General features: G+C 42.0%; 1 long non-coding RNA gene across 1 annotated transcript; it reads left to right on the forward strand.

The window, feature by feature from the left end:
* Window positions 1-7,190: 7,190 nt before the first annotated feature.
* On the forward strand, window positions 7,191-8,972 carry LOC148131310 (uncharacterized). Its single transcript, XR_015748719.1, has 2 exons — window positions 7,191-7,627; window positions 8,074-8,972. It is a non-coding gene; the product is annotated as an uncharacterized LOC148131310 (long non-coding RNA).
* Window positions 8,973-10,399: the final 1,427 nt, after the last annotated feature.

Here is a 10,399-nt window from a genome sequence, read left to right on the forward strand (position 1 = left end):
TTGATTGTGCTTCACCTCCTCTCCTTAAAGCTTAGTGAATTGGGGAGGCAACTTCCTGTATCACTTCTGAATTTTATCTTGTTGTTTTGCACTTAAAAATGTCTCAGCCCCTTTTTGCATAGATAACAGTTCCTGCATATGCCTATCAGTGTCATCTTCCTTGTGCTGTACACCAAATTGGGACAATCACTTTTATTACAAATTGGTTCCAAGTGGACAAAAGATGAAGAATTCTCTTGTCTTTCTCCTGCAGGAGGTACAGCACTTCAGGGAGGAATAAGGGGACTGAACAGAATGTATACACAAACACAGATCCATAAAAGAGACAAGGCATTACAGATGTTTGGGTACTGGATGAACCAGGGTACTGTTTTTCTTCTTCTCCCAAAATAACCCTGCATAAATGATATACAATATCTATCCCCTGGTCACTGGACATGAACATATGTATATTGCATGTATGAAGACTGTGCATCAATGAAGACTGTGCATCACTGTGAAAGTAAGTGGAGGAGCAAATGAATACATGAGTTCAAACATGGAAAGAGAAATGCAGCAGCTGGACATTAATTGATGAATATGCAAGTCAAACACGCATACATGAATTCCACATTCAATTATACTTCTGTGTGTTCCTGTTCAGAACTCAGTTCTTAGGTCAGTCATTGCCTGTTGTCCTTTGTGGCTATGCTAGGAAGCTACTCCGACATAATTACAATGCTTTACTGGATCAAGCACCTATGAATGCTTGCTAGTAATAGGCCCTTTAGTTGCACAGTCAGCTCTGGAAATTATGGCCTGCGTTATAGTGTATAGTATTGTATGAGGTTTTTTTTAAATTAAAACAGTATGCATGCTATAACAACTAACTTTTCCTCTCTTCCCTCCCCTCCTCTCTCTCTCTCTCTCTCTCTCTCTCTCTCTCTCTCTCTCTCTAGGAGCTTCAGCAGGAGACAGAGAGGCAAGGCAAAGAATCACCTGAAGCAGATGGTTCCATGTTGTGTTTAGAAACATGAGTTCTGCATCTGCCTTCTCTTTTTTGGAAGATGCTTCAAAGAAGATGAAGGAAGTGGCTAGCCACACATAGCTATCCATTGACATCCTATTGCCCAGCCACTGACAGAAGTGGTGGGTAAGATCCTATCATGTGTGTTAGGCTAGAAAGAAGCAGTACAAATTGAGTGATTGAACATGCAGTTGTTTAACCCAAAGAAACATTTATGTGGATAATTTGTCAGAAGGCACATTGAGAGGAAGAACAGAGTGGGAAGAAATTGGGTGGGAAGAATCTAGGGTGAATAGTCCTGGGCATCAGCCTCTTCCTTCCACTGCACCAAATACGTAGCCTTCCTCCTCAGATCCCTTCCTTGTAGGAAAATGTACAAGAAATGCAGCATAAAAGGGCTGCATCATCAAGGCTCCTGCATCACCAGGCAACATCAACGGTTGTCGTGATGAATCAGATCACTTTTCTTCTTAATGTCTCTCTCACAACCACAGGCACCGGAAGAGGGGAAGCGTTACAGTCATCAGGCCAAATAAAGTTAATTAAATACAGACAGAGCATCAATTGGACAGAGCCTGGTCTCCAATCTTTATTAACAGCGAATCCAACTGGCACTCTGCCTCCCCATACGTCACTAACCTCAAAGTATCTAGGCACTAGAGGTCCTTTACTCTGGCACAATGTGAAACCCTCCTCTCAGCTGTCCTTGAAGACCAATACAGGAGATTTCCTATCCAGAGAGACAATTCTCCCCTCCACATGGTCTACAGAAACAACAGAGCAGGTACTCCTCAGTGTCTGCATTACAAAGACATTTGTACTAGCCTCATCTCATAATTATTACATAAATATCCAGAGTGCACGGGACAATTCTGAACCTCCCTGCTGCTTTCAGATACTAACTAGCTACCACATCTATACAGGGGTCTTCAAACTTGACAGCTTGAAGACTTGTGGACTTCAATTCCCAGAATTCCTCCTCCAGTCATGTTAGCTCAGGAATTCTGGGAGTTGAAGTCCACAAGTCTTAAAGCTGTCAAGTCTGAAGACCCTTGATCTATAATGTTGCCACGTTCTGCGCAAAAGTGCTTAAATTCATCAGATAGTGACATGCGCCATAAAGACTCGCCATAGTCTTTAAAAGCATCCAGCTTCTCGTACTAGATAAGAATTCTCTACTGTGAGAGATTTAATTTGCCACACGCTAACTTCTATGCTCCCCTAGGCCCATCCAATGCTCTTACCTCTTTTTGTTGTTGGACTCTGATGTATTCTCTATGCTTTTTAACTGACTCTACCCACCTTCCTTGTGCTGGTCCTTAAGTGTAATAAAAATGTAATTTATTGTAGTAATGGAAAGAAAGAGGACGTTTCAAAAAAAAGAAAAAGAAAACTCGTAGCAATGGCAGAGCTGCTTTGCATTTGCTGCTCCTGAGATGACCACCCCTTCAGTCTCTGACGTGGCTCCGAAAGCAGGACCACAATTGGCCCAGAAAGTGCATTCATAGATGTCATTCCTTATGTCTGCCAACACCAGCTTTCCTGTGATCACCCGGAGTATATCAGAAATATAACAAAAACCAAAACGTAAATAAAGGTCCTTTAATGCTTTCAACTTGGCTTCACTGTTTAATTGTTCACAGTTGAAGATTAAACTATTTTCAAAATAACATTCCAAACAAAAGAAACACAGTTCAAATTCAAAGAGCAGATAATGAAGCAAAAACCAAAAAATGAAACCGCACTGAATAAACTTCCACGACAGACCAGGATAAATAATTGCCAACTTCAGGAAGATAACCAGGTACAGTCCCTTGGAAGAACGCCAACCAAGATAAACCTCCTCTAGGAATAAAACACTAATTTGTCTGCAGCGTTTGATAGCACACAGGTCCAGACTCTTATGCAGATCTCACACCTGCATCCCATGAAGAGGATCATGGCCCTCTCCTCCCGAGTAGACCATGTTTTACCCTGATCCTCTCCTCCCTGCGTGCCCTAGGATGGAGAGGGGATGGACCTGGGTCCTCCTCTGACTGCTCAGCTGGCCTCTGCCCTTCCCCAGCCTCCTCCACCACCTCTGGAGCCACACTCCCACTCCCTGTTGGATGTTCCTCCTCTCCCTCAGAGTCAGTCTCCACCAGGGGCATGACATTTCCTATACTAAAACAGTGTACAGGTAGTCCTCAACTTACAAACCTTTATTTAGTGACTGTTCGAAGTTACGATGGCACTGAAAAATGTGATTTATAACTGTTTTTTGCACTTTTGACCATTGCAGCATCCCCATTGCTACGGGATCAAAATTTGGCAAGTGGTTCATAGTCACGATACTTGCAGTGTCCCAGGGTCATGTGATCATCTTTTGTGACCTTCTGACAATGTCAATAGGGAAATCAGATTCACTTAACAGCTATAGGATTAACAACTGCAGGGATCCACTCAACAACTGTGGCAAGAAAAGTCATAAAATGGGGCAAAACTCACGTAATAACTGTCTTGCTCAACAACAGAAACTTTGGGCTCAATATTGTCACATGTCGAGGACTACCAATACAGAGATTTTTTGTTTTCTTTTAACGACCCTGTAATCCCTCACATTGGGGTGGAGTTGGGGCGATTTAATGAAGCTGGGCGTTTACTGGCCGGATGCCCTTCCGGATGCCTTCGCAGAGTTTGCAGCAGATATTTTTCTCTTTGCGTCCAGAAATATCTGCTGCTACCTAGGAGCTAACTCATAGGCTTCTCATTGTGAGGCGAGAGCTCCACCTCTAGGCCACCATGCTGCTCACCACCTGTACAGAGATTATTGTTGGAGGAAAAATATCAGCTGAGGCTTAATATCATGAAGATGTGACATGCACACACACAGAGGCCATTTTGTTCCCTAAACAGAAGTAGAGTACAGATAGTCCTCAATCACAGTTGGATCAGCCTTTCCATTGCTAAGCAAGGCAATTGCTAAATGACTTGTGCCTGACTTTACTACCTTCTTTGTCACAGTTGTTCACTGCAGTTGAGTGAATCATACAGTTGGTCAATAAATCAGGCTTGTTTCACTGACTTTGTGTCAGCGTTCCAGAAAACCTCCACTCCAACAAATAACTCCGAGACAGACGTCCTCTCAAAAGTTCTGTTTTCTTTGGATAGCAAAATGGCACATCTGGGGAATCCTGAATCTGAAATTTCCAGGGTTCCTTGCAATAAGTAAAAAGTACAAAATGCACCCCCTGCACCCATCATCACATCACATGCCCCAATCACCGTCCATCCCAAGCTGAGCTCAGCAACATCTGTTACAAGCCATATATAACCAAAATCACAGGTCTGTTATCATCATGGAGATGGGGCAATGGCCTACTTACATCATGATGTTTGATGAAAACTTGCATTTGCTGAATGTCTCAGCATTTGTTTGCTTTTGCTTCTTCTCAGTCCCTGGTGGTTGCCCATGACTCTGCTACAGAAACCATAGATGCTACAAACCGCTGTTTCCCAGTACCACTAGTGTTTATCATTTTTTGCATGTAATAATGTTTATTTTACATTCAAATGTATAAATATGTGCAATATAGTAATTACATTAAACTGGACATTACCAAAAAAAGTGCAGTTATTTTAGGTTTTCTCTCTCTCTCTTGTAATATGTAAAATAACATTATATTGTATCTGTTTAGAGAAATACGAAGATGACCTTGATTTGTGGCAACTATTACTAAAAGATGAGCTTAGCCTGGGAAAACAGGAAGGGGTGAAAACCCCTGAAATTCTTGAATTTTATTCCAGTCTTGAAGCAAAACAGGATGCTTCATTACACACTATATTGTATGATTCCTGGTATTTATAGGAGCCATGGTCTTCCAAATGCTGTCAATATTCTCCCAGCAATTCCAATATTCTCCCAGTTGTTAGAAAGTTTGGGAAATTCTGGGAGTTATAGTTTGGCAGCATCTAGAATAGATCATCCCTCAAATTTGGCCCCTTTTAGATGTGTGAACTTCAATTTCCAGAATGAGAGTTGCTGGCTAGAGAATTCTGAGTGTTGAAGTCCACACATCTTAAAGTTCCCAAATGTTAAAAAACAGTTATGTAGAATCACCAGGTCCCATTACAGCAAGAGTCATATTGCTGGTGACAAAGAATCTATTAACATCTAATGGAGAGCTGCAGAGTATATGAGGCAAAATGAGAGCTGCAGAGTGTATGAGGCAAAATGAGAGCTGCAGAGTGTATGAGGCAAAATCACACAAGAGCAAAGCAGAACTGAGGCAAATGCAAGGCAGAGAGATTCTTTGTTATTGTTATTAAACTATGATATGCCTATTTTGGGAACAATTTCTGTCCATTTCTTAGTACAAAATAAAAAAAACTGGCATTTTACATGGCAACCATAGTATAAACAAGCCCTGCAAACACTCTTTTCTTCTGCTATGGCATAATGATCTTGCTTTCATCTCACCCTTGGCTCATGAGTAAGATGGACGTACCAGGTTAAAGTTGCTTTCTGACAGTGACCAAAGAGAAATAGGAAGAGGAAGGCATGTTGGATATGTTTGCTGCCTTGAATTATTTGTAAAAATATTAAAGCCGGGTTACAAATCAAATCAAGTCAAATCAAATTGAGAGATATAGTATTTTTCAGCTTTGTCATTTTGAAATGACCACAATGAAGTTCAGAGACTGGGTGGTGATTAGCAACGAATTCAAAATTTTCATGTCAATAGTTTTCTGGGAAGAGCATGTGATATTGGGATAAGTTCCAGAGGTATCAGTGGTGTCTTTTCAGGCCTACCATACCAAAAAGATTGCCAGGAATCACCCAGCATCTTCTTTACTCTTCAATGGATCAAGGTTTTCTCCACGATAATTAACAGATATGCAAAAATAAATAGATTGCTACCGTATTTGCCGGCGTATAAGACGACTTTTTTGCCCTGAAAAAGATGCCTCCAATTGGGGGTCGTCTTATATGCCGGGTCGTCTTATACGCCGGCAAATAGTAATTGGGAAGCACTGTGGCTGCCCGCGGCTGAGGCACTTTTGCGCACCGTGGAAGCGAATCCCGTGAAGCCGAAAGGAGCAGACAGCCTTCTCCCAGCTCCCAAGGAAGCGAGGCTCGCACCGCCCGAGCTCCGCTGAGGTATCCGGCTGGGGCTGTCAGGAGTTGTTACCGCTGGCGCGGCTCCGCGTGGCTCAGTCCAGCGTTGCCTCGGGAAGGAAAGGCAAAACCAGGAGCCGCTGCTGCCATTGCAAAGCGCCGCCGCGGCTCTTCTTTTTGCCTTTCCCTTCCCGAGGCAACACGGGACTGGAGCAGCGAGCTGCGCCAGCGGTAACAACTCCTGACAGCCCCAGCCGGATACCTCAGCGGAGCCCGGGCGGTGCGAGCCTCGTTTCCTTGGGAGCTGGGAGAAGGCTGGCTGCTCTTTCAGCTTCACGGGATTCGCTTCCACGTGAGACAAAAGTGCCTCAAAAAAAAAAAGTGCAAAGTGGAAGGCATGCGGAAGAGGGCGAGTATATAACAAACTATATTTTGAGTGGAAATGTTGGGGGTCGTCTTATACGCCGGGTCGTCTTATACGCCGGCATATACGGTAAGTAGAAGATGTTGATCGGATTGTTTTCTCATTTTTATGTATATTTGTTCAACTCATTGAACATATCTAATATTTCTGCCTCCAATTTTCTCCGTAACAACAATCTTGTGAGATTGCTTGGGTTGAGAAAGAGTAACTGGCCTAAAGTCACCCAGTTGGCTTTCAAGATGGCAATAAATATTTGACTTCATTGCTGCCTTCTAATTTTCAGCTGGATTTTGAAGCTTGGATTTGGCAGGCTATATTGAATAGTATTAATCTTTCCCCTGTTTTTATATTCTGTGTGTTATTTTAGAGTTAGTACATTATTTTGTCAGCAGATGGCGCAAGAAGATTGAGAAACCACATTTTATAATAGTTGAGATTAAAAATTCCAGTTAAAACTCTTATTGAAGTAACCGTTAGAACACTTTTTGAAGTAACAATTAAAACACTATTGAAATAGCAGGGAGGTGGGGGATGACACTTTCCTTCAAACACTGCAAGAAATTTCTTGTCTGGATTATTTATTTTTTTAGTATTGACAGAAATCTCACAGTAGTTCCAATTATCGCTACACAATACACACTCTCTATCTCTCTCACTCTTTCAAACACACAATCTCTACAACTTTATAAACAGCACTTTTGAATGGTATCTGAAGACCTACTGGCAACCAATGAAGTCCCTGCAAGATGGACATGAACTGGGACTGACCATTGGCAACTACGCAGCTGCCTTTTGGACCAGATGTAATTGCTGAGTAGTCTTCAAGATCAGCCCAAAGAAAGCAGATCAACAGTAATCAAGATGAGAAATGATGAGAGAGTCACCCAAGTTTCCTGATTCAGAAACAGCTTCATCTGGTGTAACAGCTAGGCAAATGCTTTCTTCTTCCAGCAAGAGCTTTGAGTCCAGGAGAATCCCAGATGCTTCGTGGACTCCTTCTGAAAGAGTGAAACCTCATTAAGAACAAACAATGGTGTTATCTTGTTTTCTGAAAAAAATGGAATTGCTAGGGGTGATAACTGATATATTCTCATGCCAGGTATGAGGGAATACTGCTCTCCCTAAACAGCTATTTTGCTACTGCTTACTATTGATGCATCTCCTTTCTACCTTCTAATGATCCAGGAAGGGATGCCATCTGTATTGTACTCATGCAATTAAATATTGTCCCAGATCTAATTGCCTCCTGTGCTTTTCCCACCTTCCTTCTCTCTCCTCCTTGTAATAGGATATTGGGCTCCAATACAGATAGAAGGAAATCAAGAATGAATGAAAGCAAAAGGGAAAACACCATTCTACTTTCCCAGTTTATTTCAAAGTAAACAAAAGTTTTCTGATTGCCTTCTAATCTAAAGCAACCCTCTATTACCAGTAAAATATAACGTAAAGCCTGCTCATTTCCGCTAGAATTTGAGGACTTTGGAATTAAAGCATGCTCTATTTTTTATACCTTCTTACCAACTTCTCACGCTTTGTTTCCTGCAGATCTTGCTCTTTCGGATATTCCTTCCTTCATCCTTTGGAAACACTTGGCGAATCTGGACCCTTTCCCTGTTGCACAGACTTCAGACTTTCTTTGCCTGTACAAAAACTCAATTCCAAGAATTGTTCTGGTCCTTTTGTCAGATTAACAGCTCAATCTCCTTTCTCCAAAGCTTGGGTGATAATATAAGGCCTGCTCTGGGATGGAGATTTGTGGCCACTCCTGCCCCAGTTGCATTACTTAACCCCTTTTTCAAGAGTTAATTCTAGATTAAGTCTCCTATCATGTGGTTGTGGGGATTTTATTATTTTGGAGAGAGATAGACTGCAAAACCTATTCCATAAGAGTGTCTTGCGCTAAGTGTCACCCAACGGGCAGCTTTTCGTTTAGAGGAGCACATGGATGCTAACAGCTGGAGACACCCCGAATGCATCAATTTTGAGCAGATATTATTTTGCAGACAGTATGCTTTGGCTTCTTATTAAGCCCTCGTGTTGGCAGGCTGAGGTTTGTAGGGTGATCAGTTCAAGGCAACACAGGATTGCTGATCCAATTTCTCTCTGAGGTGATGTAATCTGGAATGGCCTTGGTAAGGTTACGTTGTCCTTTCACCCGGGACTCATGCGGGTGGGTGGAGGAGAGCGAGAGAGCATGTTTCGAGTTAAATCTGCTTTCCTGCGAACTGATACTATGATTGTATTAATATATCATACAGTCCCCCTGGTTTATTTTAACCTCAGCTTGTTGAGGCTTAGCCAGAAACCATGATTTACAAAGCACCAAGGTTAACACGCACCAAACTGGCATTATGGCTTAACGGAATATTGCCACGGGGTTCTTCTTAATTCCTTCCTGCCCCTCCCCCCCCACAGGAAATAAAGATTTTGACATTTCAGATTTGGATCAACTTTTCCTCTGAACTTGCTTCTATAAATTTAACATACTTTAACCTAAGGGTCTTCAAACTTGGCAAGTTTCAGACTTGTGGACTTCAACTCCCAGAATTCCTGAGCTAACATGACCGGAGGAGGAGTTCTGGGAGTTGAAGTCCACAAGTCTTAAAGCTGTCAGGCTTGAAGACCCCTGCTTTAACCTAACAGACAAGTAGTCCTTGACTTAGAGCCATTTATTTAGTGACCACTTGAAATTACAAAAGCACTGAAAAAGCGACTTTCACACTTACAACCATTGCCGCGTCCTCATGATCAAGTGATCAAAATTCAGTTGCTTGGCAACTGGCTCATATTTATGATGATTGTGCTGTCCCAAGGTCATGTGATAACCTTTTGAGACCTTATGACAAGCAAAGTCAATGAGGAAGCCAGATTCCCTTAACAACCGTGTCACTAACTGAACAACTGCAGTAATTCACTTTAAAATGGTGGCAAGAAAAGTCGCAAAATGGGGCAAAATGTAACAATTGTCTTGTTTAGCAACAGAAATGTTGGACTCAATTGTGGTCATAAGTCAAGGATTACCTTTACATACAAATACTTTGCAGGCTTTTCTATCAGTCTTCTTCTATGTCAGGAAAACTATGTTTGAACCAGAAATTTAAAATCATAGGACTAGCATGGCAACCCTGTTTATATTTGCTATTTATTTGCTACTTCCAATTAGCAAAACACTGATATACCACATCTGAATAAGCTAGACTCAAGACAACAGCTTGAAAACAGTTATGGCTTCTCTGAAGCTTTAAGATTCTGAATTAAGATTAACAACACTGACTCGCAATATAGTGAGCAGGTTTAACTTTTCCTTATTTTCAAAGCATGATCAAAAAGTTCTAAGTTAAAATATGTAGAACTGCAATTACTTCTGCATCCAAGCAAGGTTGTTTTCAGGGGAAGGAGACCCCTGTTGCACTCCATGAGAATCCAGCCATTTGGAATAATAAACTACAATTAAATTACTAATGGTGAGGTATGTACATATTCAACAGAAGGAAGCCCTAATTTGAATTCTTGTTTTGATTTCCCATTAAAACTTTACTTTGGTTCTGTACCAGGGAATTAGGGATCTCTGCTGCTCCTTTGTGTGAGAAACAAGTGAAAGGTAAGATTGGAACAGGACAAAAAATACGTAGCCAGTTTCTAGATTTAGACATCAGAAGGCATTAGCCGGGTTGAGCCCTCCTCACTGACGAACCGTAGATCGTGACTGTCCGCAGCTATGGTCCATGCTCTTTTGTTGGAGAGCCCCGTTCATTGCGATTAGGGGCTGAAGCTGCCTTGGAGGGGCGGTGGAGTAAGGGGAAACCACCAGCCAGGTTGAGGGGAGCCGCATCTCTCCTTCTGGGCTTGGTCTTTCCCCCGAAGATGACTG

This window comes from Notechis scutatus, chromosome 3 (assembly GCF_049901735.1).
Source record: "Notechis scutatus isolate UNSWTSFEM ecotype Mainland chromosome 3, rNotScu1.2, whole genome shotgun sequence".
In the NCBI taxonomy this organism is placed as follows: Eukaryota; Metazoa; Chordata; class Lepidosauria; order Squamata; family Elapidae; genus Notechis; species Notechis scutatus.